The sequence below is a fragment of the Miniopterus schreibersii genome (assembly GCF_964146895.1).
Source record: "Miniopterus schreibersii genome assembly, chromosome: 2".
In the NCBI taxonomy this organism is placed as follows: Eukaryota; Metazoa; Chordata; class Mammalia; order Chiroptera; family Miniopteridae; genus Miniopterus; species Miniopterus schreibersii.
This window is the reverse complement of record NC_138102.1, coordinates 72248158-72262059: the sequence shown is the minus strand read 5'-3', so window position 1 is coordinate 72262059 and position 13902 is coordinate 72248158. Positions and strand designations below refer to the sequence as shown.

The window sequence follows — 13902 nt, the reverse complement described above, 5'->3', positions numbered from 1 at the left end:
AGTAAGCAAATTAATAAGTATATCATTAGAAATTGTAATAATAACTATGAAGGAAATAATAGAACTCTGCAATGCTAGAATATAAAGGCGAGAATCTACCACAGATCTTCACGTAATCAGGAAAAGCTTCTCTGTGGAGACAGAATTCAAGCTGAGATCCTGAGGCATGAGAGGGAGCCAGCTCTGGAAAGGGTGGAAGGAAGAATGTCTGAGAGGACACTCAAGGCAGATTGACTAGAGGTCCAGTTAAGTGGGTGATGTAGAGACTGTTAGGAGAAGAGTTTGAAGAGGTGGTTAGAGGCCTTGCCAGTTCTGGGAAAGAATTTGGGTTTAATTTTAAGATTAACTGAAGTTTGGTTTTTTGTTCATTCATTCACTTAACATTGAATTTGAATGTTAAAAGAGAATGGATTTTGGGGGTCAGTGGGAATGAAAGCAAGGGAATCAGTTAAGAGGCCATGCAAGTCCAGATAAGCTAGGGGTGTGACTTTGACTTAGGGATGGTAGTTAGGCTGGGGAGATTAGAACAGATTTGTGATACATTTTTGAGGTAGAGGCCTGAGGAATTTCTGATTAGATGAGAGAAAAGGGATTCAAGATGAATCCAAGTTTTTATCTTAAGCAACTAGGTGCATAGTGTTGGTATTGCATGAAATGAGAAACACAGAAGGAACAAATATAGGGGACAGTCAGAAATTCAGATTTGTACACCCAGGTTTGAGCTCTCATGAAAAATCTAAGTGATGATATGAAGAAAGCAGATGGACATATGGATCTGGAGTGGCAGACATGTGGACCAGACATATACACAGGTAGAGATATCTGTGTTCAACAGAAGGTAGAACATAATTGGTACTATGGCCATGAGGGAAATGGCATGAGGAGAACAAAGAAAGAGGAGACATTAGGAGTAGATTTTGAAAATTTCCATCATTTAAAGTTTAGGAAGAAAGATAAGCGAGTAAAGGGTGTTGAGGAGAAGGAACAGCGAAAAAAATTAGAAGGAAAATGGAAATGTGTGACATTATGGGAACCAAGCCATAAATCTCTCCATGTCATAGCCAGTAGAAAAGTAAAAAGCCTGCAATGGGGGAGGTCACTGGTGACTTTAACAAGAGCCATTTTTGTGGAGTTGTAGGTGTAGAAGCAGGTTTGTGAGTCAAAAATTAAAGGATATCATAAGGATCAAGTGAGATGGTGCATTGGGAGACCCTGTAAAGAGCCAGGAAGGGCAAAGAAAATAGCTTATTAGTAGTAATAGTACCTTTGTGATGTTAATGGAGTTGCTATTTTTCACTTTTGTTTTATATTTAAATTTGGACCAACTATTAAGCCACTTTCAAAAAAGAGGAAGAGAGGAAGGAGAAAAGGAAGGAGGGAGGGAAAAAAAGAAGAGTGACAAATGAAAAGTAGAAATATCTTGCAGAGTCAAATCTTTGAAGATATTTGTCTAGAAAGAAGGCAGGTAAACTTAGAGGTAACTTGAGTAAGATATGGGATCAAGAGAAAATGAAGACAAAGTAGAGTATGGTGATAAACTTTTGGAAATATCCATAGGTAGGAAGATGCACTTGATTGTATAGAGGGGCTGCTGTAAAAAGTAAAGTCCTTGAGAAGAAGTCCCAAAGCTCCTGATTTGGGCAAAGCTTTTCAGTCCATATTACATATGGTGAAACTGAGGCATAGAAAAATAGTGGGTCCTTGTTCTGGGGTTGTTATCAATAGGGAGAGCGCCCTGTCCTCACCAGTTGTTGGTCGGAGTGGGGTTCTTGGGGTGCTGCTGGAATAAGAATTTCCAGAGGCCCCCATATTTCTGTGGAATTACACCCTTGAGTTTGCAAGGTCCCATTTTCCTCTATCCCATCATGGAAGAAGTGTAGCTGTGACTTCAGTAGGGCTAGGATTAAAACCACTGCCCAGCCCGGCCGGGCGTGGCTCAGCGGTTGAACATCGACCTAGGATCCAGGCGACTGGGGTTCGATTCCCGGTCAGGGCACATGCCCGGGTTGCGGGCTGCAGCCGATCAATGACTCTCTCATCATTGATGTTTCTGTATCTCTCCATCTCCTTTCCTCTCTCTGAAATCAATAAAGATATATTAAAAAACAAACAACAACAAACAACACTGCCCAGAGTTTCCATTCCATGCCTGCACAGTCCAATAGAGCATCAGTCTAGCCTGCCTTGTGCCCCCTGCTGCAGTCCATCAGTCCATTGCATGTGGGGTCCGCAGGGCCACATGGCTATGGGGGGAATGCAGGCAAATGCAAGGAAGCAGGAATAAAACCAAAGGAGCCGGAAAGCCAAGAGAGCCAAGAGTGCCAAGAGAGAGAGCTCCTTTGTCTAGGGGATTATGTAGGCCCACATTTTCACAGGCTTGCAGTGGCCCTGCCCAGCCAGGCCAATGATCTCTGTTCCCAGGTTTGACTGGCAGCAAGCACTTTCCCGCCATGACCCCTACTCACTGTGCATGGCCCCATCTTCCCCTTTGCCCAGTCCCTTCCCCCAGTGATCTGCAGGGAATGGACCAGGGCTTCCCTGGGGAGTGTAAAACTGCACCTTCTTGGTGAATCTGCCCAAATGACATGCCTATAACGTCCGGCCTCCCTTTTGCTCTTTCCTATTATTAATAACTAGCTAATTACAATGGTAACAGGATCAGATACCGAGCCACTGAGAGGATTTTAAAACTCAAAATGAAATATATTATTGACTGACACAGTCTTGTATTTGCCAAATTTTTTTTTTATGTGTGTGTGTGTGTGTGTGTGTGCATGTGTGTGCATGTGTGTGTGTGTATGTGTGTGCATGTGTGTGTGTGTGTATGGACTGAATTTTTGCTGACATTTCCCTTAATAAATAATAGAACAATTATAATATGTGTCCGCTGGAGTTATTATTGGGCACAGCCATCTGGTGCAACACTACTTCTCCCTTTTGAGTAATCTCTCCTTCTATAGAGTAATTTTATATGTCTAAAGCTCATTTATATGCCTTGATTTCTCATTTTTCGTCCTGTAACTCATTCTAAATATTTTCTTTGGTTAATGAATTGATTATTGTAAAAACCCATTGATGTCCACATGGCTTTTAGAAATGATGAGAATTATTTTCCTGCTGTGAAATAATAATAGCTCACCTCCCTATTTGAACCTGCTCTCCAAGCATATGCAATGCTGTGAAGAATTGATCCCTCAAAACCCTCACCTCCTTGTAACCATTCACACTGCACTTTCTGTTTGTATGTAAGTTAGTTTTGTTTGTTCTTTCACACATGCTAAGTCACAGGAACAACAAATCATTCCTCTCCCTCCCTTCCCCCCATATGCAGTGGGAGCAGTATTGTCTGTTGTTCCACAGGAAAGAATAGGCCAGTTATTATTTCCCCAGACCCTAATGGTTTGCCTCAGTGAATGGAGGTCTATGCCTAAACAAAGAGATTTTTTCACATAAACAAGATGACCGTGTTAGCCTTGTGAAATTCCCACCATTTGCACCATGGAACACTAGTAAAATATTCTACTTAACTTGCTGGGCATATGAAATTAGGGCTAGTAAGGTTAAATCCTGTGATCTCTATGACCCTCAGGTTCCTCATTAGAAAATGGGCTTATCAATAATATCTATTGTGCTGTCCTTTTTTCAAGGAACAAATGTATTAGGCAGTTCAAGGGTCAAATTTATTTGGCAGTTTTCAAGGATCTAATGTGCATTAGGCAGTTTAAAAAAGGAAATTAAGAGATGCCCTGGGATAAGTGAAGTCCTTTACATATTTTATATGTAAATATTTTAACCATATGATCATTTCCCTCCTCTGTGTTCTTAGAACTGAATCAGAGGAGTATAGATTTTAAATTTTGATATTGCCAAATTGTTCTTTACAAAATTGAGCCCATTTTACACTCACACCAATAGTGGATATTTAAAATTATTTTAACCTTTAATATTTCCACAGTGAAAACTGATCTCACACATCTCTTTGCATTACTTTGCTCTGTTGGTAGTCTGAGCTGTTCCTGATTTTCAAATAGTATAAACAACTCTGCAGTTCTTATATTTGACATTTTATTTTCCATTTGAAATATTTCTTTAAGGTCAGTTTCCAAGTCAACAAGTGATACAGTCATTTCAGTTATTCTTAAGGCATCACAATTTTTTTTCGAAAGAGTTTTACAATTTATACTCTCTTCAGAGATGCCTGAATGTTTTCTTTTTGGCATACTTGCTAACTCTGGGTGGCATTGAAATTGTTGTTGCTAATTTAGCAAGCAAAAGTTATGTCTTCTTTTTATTGCCCAGGAGTCATAATTTAAATGGCCTCCTAATGGTCCTGCAGCCAGATGGAAGCCTGGCAGTGACGTCAGAGGTTGTTTTCTGTTCTTTCACCTGCTAGTTAATAATTAGATAATATTTCCAGACTCACAGTTGGATCAGATTGAACTGGTCTTGCTGAGCTGTTAATGATTCAGAACACCTTTTCCTACCTCTCTACCTGCCTAAATTCTGCTAGTTCCTTTGAGGACACCTGAAGTCCCACTTCATAGTCCCACTGAATAGCCTTCCCTGATAGCTCTAGCCAACCTCTGCTCCCTGCACCAAGGCAATTATTGTTCTTACCATATGGTTTGACCCTGGGCTATAGTCAATTTGTTTCCATTATTTTCCCTGTTGATAGGATTTTGTAAGATAGATATACACCACCTGCCAGCTGATGTTTGTATCATGCCTTTTCTCATTAGTAGATTTTGCTCTTTGTGAGCAGAGACGCTTGCGCAGTACTAGCCACACCAAGTGCAAAATTAACATTGCTGGTCATAATGAACTAAAGACCCTGTCACATAGATTTTAGTCCAAAGGGTAATGAAATGCACGAAACACTGCTCTCCCCTCATGCCACTTCTCGAACTCTGAACAGGCAAACCCAATTTATTATTATGCTTTGCTTTCAGACATTGCTATTTTCATGTCATTCTTATTTGTTCTTTTTACTTTCTCCTAATAGCCTTTTCTTGTTCAGTTTTCTGACTTACTCCAGTGAGCAAGATTAGTTTCTCCTCCAACAAAATATCTTGAGCATTCTCACAGAGTGGGTTGAATTTCTTCTCTATTTAGATCATGTCTCTTAAGTGACACAATCCACTTAAATGTTGCTGCCTCCACCGTTTATACCGACTCGGTCTCTAATGTTAGCATTTTCCAACGCTGGGTTCTTTTGGTTTTTGTTTTGATCTGTGATTTTGTTTTTATTATCTTAAGCCCTACAATCACATAATTTACAATTTGTTGTTGATGATCTCTTCTCTACTTTAATCCTTCTAGCGAGCTGGCAAAAGCACCATTATCAATCACACACACATATAGTAATTCTACAGTTGTTTTTGAACAGTTCTATAGCTGTTCAACACAATATTGAATTATAACTTAGTCTGATTTTAAAAATTTACAAAGTTTGCTACTATATCTTGTCACACTGAATTTTAAAAGCACCTGACCTTATAAGATTATCTATAAAATATAAGAAGTGTTAAATATTCTTTATTTGATATTCTACGTAAACCACACTAAAATGCCTTTCATTCAGGAAAAGGCAACAGTTTAGATACAAGGAATTTTAATTAAATTGATATAGTTGGGACCACAATGATAAAATGGATACTCTCAGTTTATCTTCAGCCCTTGCCTTGTAACAGGCCATCGAGCACAACTTGAAACACAAGCGAGTCTTGCTGGCCTAAGAGACAGTGAAGGGATTTCCTCAGTATTTAAACATATTAATACAACCAGTTCTATAAATCTCAATGTAAAACCAGTCTCCTCCAGGTTTTGAGATGGCACTCACTATCTCTATGAAAAGCTGAACATTACGAATCAAGTCCAATCGTATCTTTAGAAGGAGAGACCAGTGATAGCACTTGCTGAACTGAAATTACCATCAAAGTTAAAAAAGCTGACAGTATTCATTTAACCACAAGCCAATCTTATTTAAATCAGGACTGCCCAAAAGAAATGCTCTATCAGCCATTCATGACCTGAATTCTGGTGTATGAGAGCAATTTAAACATGGTGCACATAAAAAAAGGCATGAGACACTTGTAATAAATAAGGCAGTGGCCAACTGTTACTCTTATTAGATTTTTTGGGATAGCTATCAAGTCTGCCCATTCTGCACTCTTCTTAATGCCAGGGGAGATCATTTTTGTTCCAGGGATGTACTTCTTGGGCTTCTCCAAATACTCCATCAGTGTAACCTCTTCCCAGGTAATGCCTTTGTTCTTGTTGGCATCCATGTGAGAAAATCCAGGGGCTTGACCTCTCTTTCACCCAAATAGACCATGGAGATTTGGCCCAGTCTGTGCTTGCCTCCCTTTTCCACAGTATGGCCCTGGACACACTTCTGAACAAAAATCTTCTTGCCCTTCTCAACATCACCCATTTTTAAATCATTCTTTCGTTGCATGACACACGGAGGCTCCCACTCGCAAACCGGATATCCCACTTTCCCAACTCTGCTGTATTCAGAATATGCCTGTTCATGTCATTCATGTGTCTTTTATTAGTAATCTTTGGTTTCATTGATGTGTTGAGCTTCTCCAGCTCGGAAAAGCTCCCACCAACCTAATGGCTGACTCTGCTTCCCCAGCTTAAAGAGCTTCCAAACCATAAATGATCATTTTTACCTCCTTTAACGTGATTTCTCAGACACTGATTCTCTGGTATGAATCCTTATCAAATGCTCAAAATCACTTGTATATATGCATGTGTGTGTCTGTATAAGTGTGTACATGTTTATGCATATTATATATAGTATATATGTTTATAAACATGCATGCATGTTAATATAGCCCCATATACAAATAGGTATATATACATAAGAATATGTGTGTACATCTCTATATCCTCTAGCAAGTAGAAGAGTTAAAAGTATTTACAGAATTTTCAATCTTTCTTTTTAGAGTCAGAGCACTTTTGAATGACCATTCAAGCAGAAAGTCAATAGGCATAAAAGACAGTGATTATCCAGTTAACTAGTGAGGATGAGGACCCTCTTGGGAGCACTTTTAAAACCATGATCTCATCTCCTCACTGTTCCCCTTTCCAACCAGGCTCCCTCCACACTGGCCTCCTTATAGTTTGGGAACTTGTGAAACTTGTTCTTGCCCTCAGGCTAAGCTTGTTCTTGCCCTTGTTCTTCCCTGAGCCTGGCTCCTTGTTATTAGGAGCTCAAATCAAATGTCTGGTTTCCAGAGAAACCTTCCCTGACCAGCCAATGGCTTCCTCCTTCCACTCCCACCCCCAGGTTATATCCCTACAACTATCTGAAATTAACTCCTTTCTTTACTGTTTCTTTATGTTTCATCAATCCCCACTAGGATGCAAGCTTCAGGAAAGTAGGGAGCAAGACTGTCTTGTTCAAAGTTGTCTCTATAGTTCTCAACGCCTGGAACATGGAAGGCATTTATTAATATTTGCTGGGAAAAAAGTATATCAATGTAGCATTGGCCTTAGAGGAGTCTAAAACTTTCATATGATTTTCTTCTCCTACTTCTAAATTCACTGGGGTTTATTTTTTTTAATTTATCTTTATTGTCGAAAGTATTACAGATGTCCCCTTTTTTCCCACATTGATCCCCTCACCCCACATTCATCCCACCCCCAGGCCTTCCGCATACCAATATCTGTGTCCATGGGTTATGCTTATAAACATATAAATTCTTTGATTAATCTCTCCCCACCCACTCACCCACCCCTGCCTTCCCTCTGAGATTCCTCAGTCTGTTCCATGCTTCTATGTCTCTGGATCTATTTTGTTCAAAAGTTTATTTTATTACATTACACATATGAGTGAGATCATGTGGTACTTGTCTTTCTCTGTCTGGCTTATTTCCCTTAGCATAATACTCCCTAGTTCCATCCATGCTGTCCCAAAGGGTAAGAGATCCTTCTTCTTTACAGCTGCATAGTATTCCATGGCGTAAATGTCCCACAGCTTTTTATCCACTCATCTACTGATGGGCACTTGGGCTGTTTCCAGATCTTAGCTATTGTAAATTGTGCTGCTCTGAACAGAGGGGTCCCTAAGTTCTTTCTGATTGGTGTTTCGGGTTTCTTAGGATATATTCCTAGAAGTGGGATCACTGGGGTCAAATGGCAGTCCCATATTTAATTTTTTGAGGAAATTCCATACTGTTTTCCACAGTGGCTGCACCAGTCTGCATTCCCACCAGCAGTGTACTAAAATTCCCTTTTCTCTACACCCTCGCCAGCACTTGTCATTTGTTGATTAGTTGATTGTAGCCATTCTGACAGGTGTGAAGTGATACCTCATTGTGGTTTTAATTTGCATCTCTGTGATGATTAGTGACTTTGAGCATTTTTTCATGTCTCTTGGCCATCCGTATGTCTTCTTTGGAGAAGTGTCTATTCAGGTCCTTTTCCCATTTTTTAATTGGATTGTTTGTCTTCCTTTTGTTAAGTTGTTTGAGTTCCTTATATATTTGGGATATTAACCCTTTATCAGATGTGTGATTGGCAAATATATTCTCCCGTACAGTGGGCTCCCTTTTCATTTTGTCGATGGTTTCTTTTGCTGTGCAGAAGCTTTTTATTTTGTTGTAGTCCCATTTGTTTATTTTCTCCTTCGTTTCTCTTGCCCTAGGAGATGTATCGGTAAACATATTGCTCCTAGAGATGTCTGAGATTTTACTGCCTAAGTTTTCTTTAAGGATTTTTATGGTTTCACATCCTACATTTAAGTCTTTTATCCATTTTGAATTTATTTTTGTGTATGGTGTAAGTTGGTGGGTCTAGTTTTATTTTCATTTTTTTGCATGTACCTGTCCAAATTTTTCAACACCATTAATTGAAGAGACTGTCTTTACTCCATTGTATGTTCTTGCCTCCTTTGTCAAATATTAATTGAGTGTAATGGTTGGGTTGATTTCTGGGTTCTCTGTTCTGTTCCACTGATCTATATGCCTGTTCTAGTGCCAGTACCAGGCTGTTTTGATTACAATGGCTTTGTAATACAGCTTGATATCTGGTATTATTACTTTGTTCTTCCTTCTCAATATTGCCATGGCTATTCGGGGTCTTTTCTGGTTCCATATAAATTTTCGAAGTGTTTGTTCTAGATCTGTGAAATATGCTGTTGGTATTTTAATAGGGATTACACTGAATTTATAGGTTACTTTGGATAGTATGGACATTTTAATGATGTTCATTTTTCCAGTCCATGAACACGGTATATTCTTCCACTTGTTTATATCTTCCTCTTTCACATTTTGCAATGTCCTGTAGATTTCTGTGTACAGGTCTTTTACCTCCTTGGTTAAGTTTATTCCTAAACATCTTAATTTTTTGTTGCAGTGTTAAATGGGATTTTTTTTTTTAGTTTTTCTTTCCGAGAGTACATTATTGGTGTATAAAAATTCCATTAATTTCTGGGTGTTAATTTTGTATCCTGTTACCTTGCCAAATTTGTTTATTAAATCTCGTAGTTTTTTGGTGGAGTCTTTAGGATTTTCTATGTACAATATCATGTCATCTGCAAATAATGACAGTTTTACTTCCTCCTTTATTTAGATGCCTTTTATGTTTTCTTCTTGTACCCCAGCTTTTTTTTTCATTTCCATTTGCATGGAAATTTTTTTCAGTCACTTTACTCTCATCTTGTGTGAGTCTTTTATTTTGAGGTGGGTCTCCTGTAGACAGTATATATTTGGGTCATGTTTTCTTAACCATTGAGCCACCCTATGTCTTTCTATTGGAGCATTTAATCCATTTACATTTAAGGTTATCATTGATAGACACTTATCTATTGCCACTTTATTTATTTATGCCTATGTTTCACTCTCTATTTCTACTTCTAATTGCAGCAGACCCTTTAATATTTCCCGAAATACTGCTTTGGTGGTGATAAACTTCTTTTCCTCTTTTTGTCTGGGAAGATCTTTATTTCACCATCTATCTTGAATGATAGTCTTGCTGGATAGAGTAGTCTTGTTTCCAGATCCTTATTTTGCATTTCCTTGAACTTGTCATGCCATTCTCTTCTGGCTTATAGAGTTCCTGACGAGAAGTCAACTGACAGCCTTATGGGAGCTCCTTTGTAGGTAACAGATTGCTTTTCTTTTGCTGCCTTTAAGCTTCTCTCTTTGTCTTGAATTCTTGGCATTTTAATTATGATGTGTCGGGGCATGGGCCTCTTTGGATTCTTCTTGCTTGGGACTCTCTGTGCCTCTTGAACTTGTGTGACTTTTTCCTTCACCAAGTTAGGGAAGTTTTCTGCCATTATTTCTTCAAACAGGTTCTCTAGCACTTGCTTGCTTTCGATCTCTTTTGGTACTCCTATGATGTGAATATTGTTACATTTCATGATGTCCCACAGCTCCCTTAAACTGTCCTCCTGTTTTGCAATTGTTCTTTCTTTTTGGTTCTCTGAATGAGTCATTTATTTTTCTACCCTGTCTTCTAATTTACTGATCTGATCCTCAGCTTCTTCTAATCTGCTATTTATTCCTTCAACGTATTCTTTATTTCAGCCATGTCATTCTTAATTTCCTTCTGTATCTGATAGATTGCTTTTCTCTGTTTCATTTAGCTCTTTTCTGGAGACTTCTCTTTTTCTTTCATTTGGGGCTTGGTTTTTGTCTCCCCATTTTGGCTGGCTGACTGGGTTTGTTTCTATGTATTAGGTAGATCTAGGACTCTCAGTCTTTTTGGAGGGTGCCTGGTTCAGGCCAATGTCAGATACAGTTTGTGACTGGCCCTGAGTACCCTTTTTGGAGCTATCAACAACCCTCGGCTTGAGGTCTCCTCTGTTGTGGCTGGGTGCGGTTGGACAAGACCAAGATGCACACCAAAGTCTGCTTTTCCAAGCCCTGGGTCTAGAAGCAGATCAGGCATAGACTCAAAGCACTCTGAGTTCTGCCTCTGTCTGCTGATTAATCTGATTTTCTTAATGAGCCTCAGGCTGTAGAAACTCCACCGGGTAGGGGGAGAGATTTTCTAGCAGGGTGCCGCAATTGCTTCCCCCACCAGGCAAAAGCAGCAAAATATCTACCTGAGAAAGGTGTCCTCTGCAGTGTGGGGGAATGACTCAGCACAGGAATCCAGATGAGTGCCTTATAAACTCTATCTCAAGAGCCCACAACCCTAGATTCTCCTCACACAGCTCTAGTCCACTCTTCCCTCCCTCTGCTGGAGCCCAAGGTGAGAGGCTGCACACGAAACTTTGTGTGTTGGCTCTTTACGAGGGTGCCTGCAGTTCCAAATTGCTCTCCCTGGCAGACAGATACCCAGTTGCTTTTCACAGCCAGATGTTATGTGGGCACCTTTCTCAATTCTAGTGCTCTTGGCTGGGAAGCCCAGCCTGGGGTTAGGCCCCAGAGTCCTCAGTGGGAACCCCCCAGAGCTGAGATATCCCTCTGGACCTTCTGCTGCTGCCTGTGAAAGCCCAGTCAGCCTTCTCCCTCATTTCTGCACTTCCTACCAGTTTCTATGCTGTCTCCGCTCTTCCTCCTTGATTATGAGAGTTCTCTCCAGGTTGTTTTCAGTTGCAGTTGATTATTCAGGATGGTTTTCCTATATTTTAGTTGTAATTCCAGTTTTGTTCTGGGTGAGTGTCAGTATAGCTTCCACTCAATCCACCACCATCTTTAATCTCCAATCCCTGGGGTTTATTTTTTACCATTCCATTTTTCAAAAGGTGTTTCACAAGCTTTTCTTATACTTAATGTTACCGTGACAAGTTTTGATATTTGAACTCTAATTTCTGGTAGAAATTTGAAAACTTTTGATCAAAGGCTACTGCAAAGCTTAAGTGAAAATATGTTAAAATCAGTTCTAAACATTTTAAAAGAATACCTGAGGAGAATTTCTACTTACTAAAATAAGCAAAATTTCAAAGTTAGTATCCTAAAAGGAAATGTCACTAAGACATTATTTTTGTACCATTTAATGCCTAAAAGTAATTTTACTTGTAAATCCTTTTTAAAAATTTTATGTTTTGTTATAGTTTACATTCAATATTATTTTGTATTAATTTCAGGTGTACAGCATAGTGGTTAGACAGTCATATCATTTACAAAGTGATCCCCTGATATTTTTAGTACCCACCTGGCACCATATAGTTATTATCTTACTGAATATGTTTCCTATGCTGTACTTTACATCCCCATGACTATTTTATAATTACCTGTCTGTTCTTCCTAATACCTTTACCTTTTTAACCCAGTCTCTCAAATCCCTTCCCCTCTGGCAACCGTCAGTCTATTCTATCTCTGAGCCTGTTTCTCTTTTGTTTGTTTATGTTGTTATTTAGATTCCATATATAAGTGAAATTATATGGAATATTTCTTTCTCTGACAAGCTTATTTCACATAGCATAATACCCTCTAGTTCTATTCATGCTGTTGCAAATTGTAAGATTTCCTTCTTTTTTATGACCTTAGTAGTACGCCATTGTGTAAATGTACCACAGCCTTTCAGTCCACTCATCTACTGATGGGCACTGGGGTTGCTTCCAAATCTTGGCTATTGTAAAGAATGCTGCAGTGAACATACAGGTGCATATTTCCTTTCAAATTAGTGTTTTGGGTTTCTTCAGATATATTCCCAGAAGTGGAATTGCTGGGTCATAAGGCAATTTCATTTTTAATTTTTTGAGGGATCTCCACACTGTTTTCCAGAGTGGTTTCACCAACCTGTATTCCCACCAACAGTGCACTAGGGTTCATTTTCTCCACATCTTTGTCAACATTTGTTTGTTGATTTATTGATGATAGCCCTCAGACAGGTGTGAGATGATGATCTAATTGTGGTTTTCATTTCTATTTCTCTGATGATTAGTGATGTGGAGCAACTTTTCATGTCTTTTGGCCATCTGTATGTCTTCCTTGGAAAAGTGTGTATTCAATTCTTCTGCCCACTTTTTAATTGGGTTGTTTCTTTTTCTGGTGTTAGGTTGTCTGAGTTCTTTATAAATTTTGGGTATTAGCTCCTTATCAGATGCCTCATTGGAGAATATGTTCTATTTAATAGGTTGTTTTTTCATTCTGTTGATGGTTTCTTTGCTATGCAAAAATTTTTTAAGTTAATGTAGTCTCATTTGCTTATTTTTCTTTTGTTTCCCTTGCCTGAGGAGATATACAGTGTGTTCCTCCAAAAAATGTATACATGTTTTAACAGCTGATAGCTCAGTTGATGTTTGTTTTCAGATTTAAGCCATTGGAATTAATAATTATTCAAAATGTGTATACATTTTGGGGGGACACCCTGTATATATTAAAAAATATTGCAATGAGAAATGTCCAAGATTTTATTGCCTTTGTATATTTCTAGTAGTTTTATGGTTTTGAGTCTTACATTTAAGCCTTTAATCCATTTTGAGTTTTTTTTTTTTTTGTATATGTGTAAGTAGGTGATCTAGTTTCATTTTTTTTGGCATATATCTGTCCATTTTTCCAAACACCATTTATTGAATAGACTATATTTACCCCATTGTATGTTCTTGCATTTTTTGTCAAATATTAATTGACCATATAGGCATGGGTTTTTTTCTGGACTTTCTATTCTGTTCCATTTATTTATATGTTTGTTTTTATACCCGTACCATGCTGTTTTTATTACTGTGGCCTTGATTCCTCCAACTTTGTTTTTTCTTAAGATTGCTGTGGCTAATCAATGTCTTTTGTGGTTCCATATAAATTTGTGGATGATTTATAAGAGGTTGTGAAATACATCATTGGTATTTTGATAGGAATTGCATTGAATTTATGGATTGCTTTGGGTAGTATGGACATTTTAACAATGTTAATTCTTCCTATCCATTAGACAGTATATGCTTCTATTTATTTGTATCTTCTTCAATTTCTTTCTTCAGTGTCTTATAATTTTCTGAAT

General features: G+C 38.5%; 1 protein-coding gene and 1 pseudogene across 9 annotated transcripts in view; one reads left to right on the top strand and one right to left on the bottom strand.

Annotated features, from left to right (window-relative positions):
• The window catches only part of ENOX1 (ecto-NOX disulfide-thiol exchanger 1), a 540681-nt gene that overhangs the window by 341623 nt on the left and 185156 nt on the right, over positions 1-13902 (top strand). The window lies entirely within an intron of this gene.
• LOC308553528 (cytochrome c pseudogene) lies at positions 6015-6433 on the bottom strand (annotated as a pseudogene). The gene has a single exon. The product of its transcript is annotated as a cytochrome c pseudogene (transcript).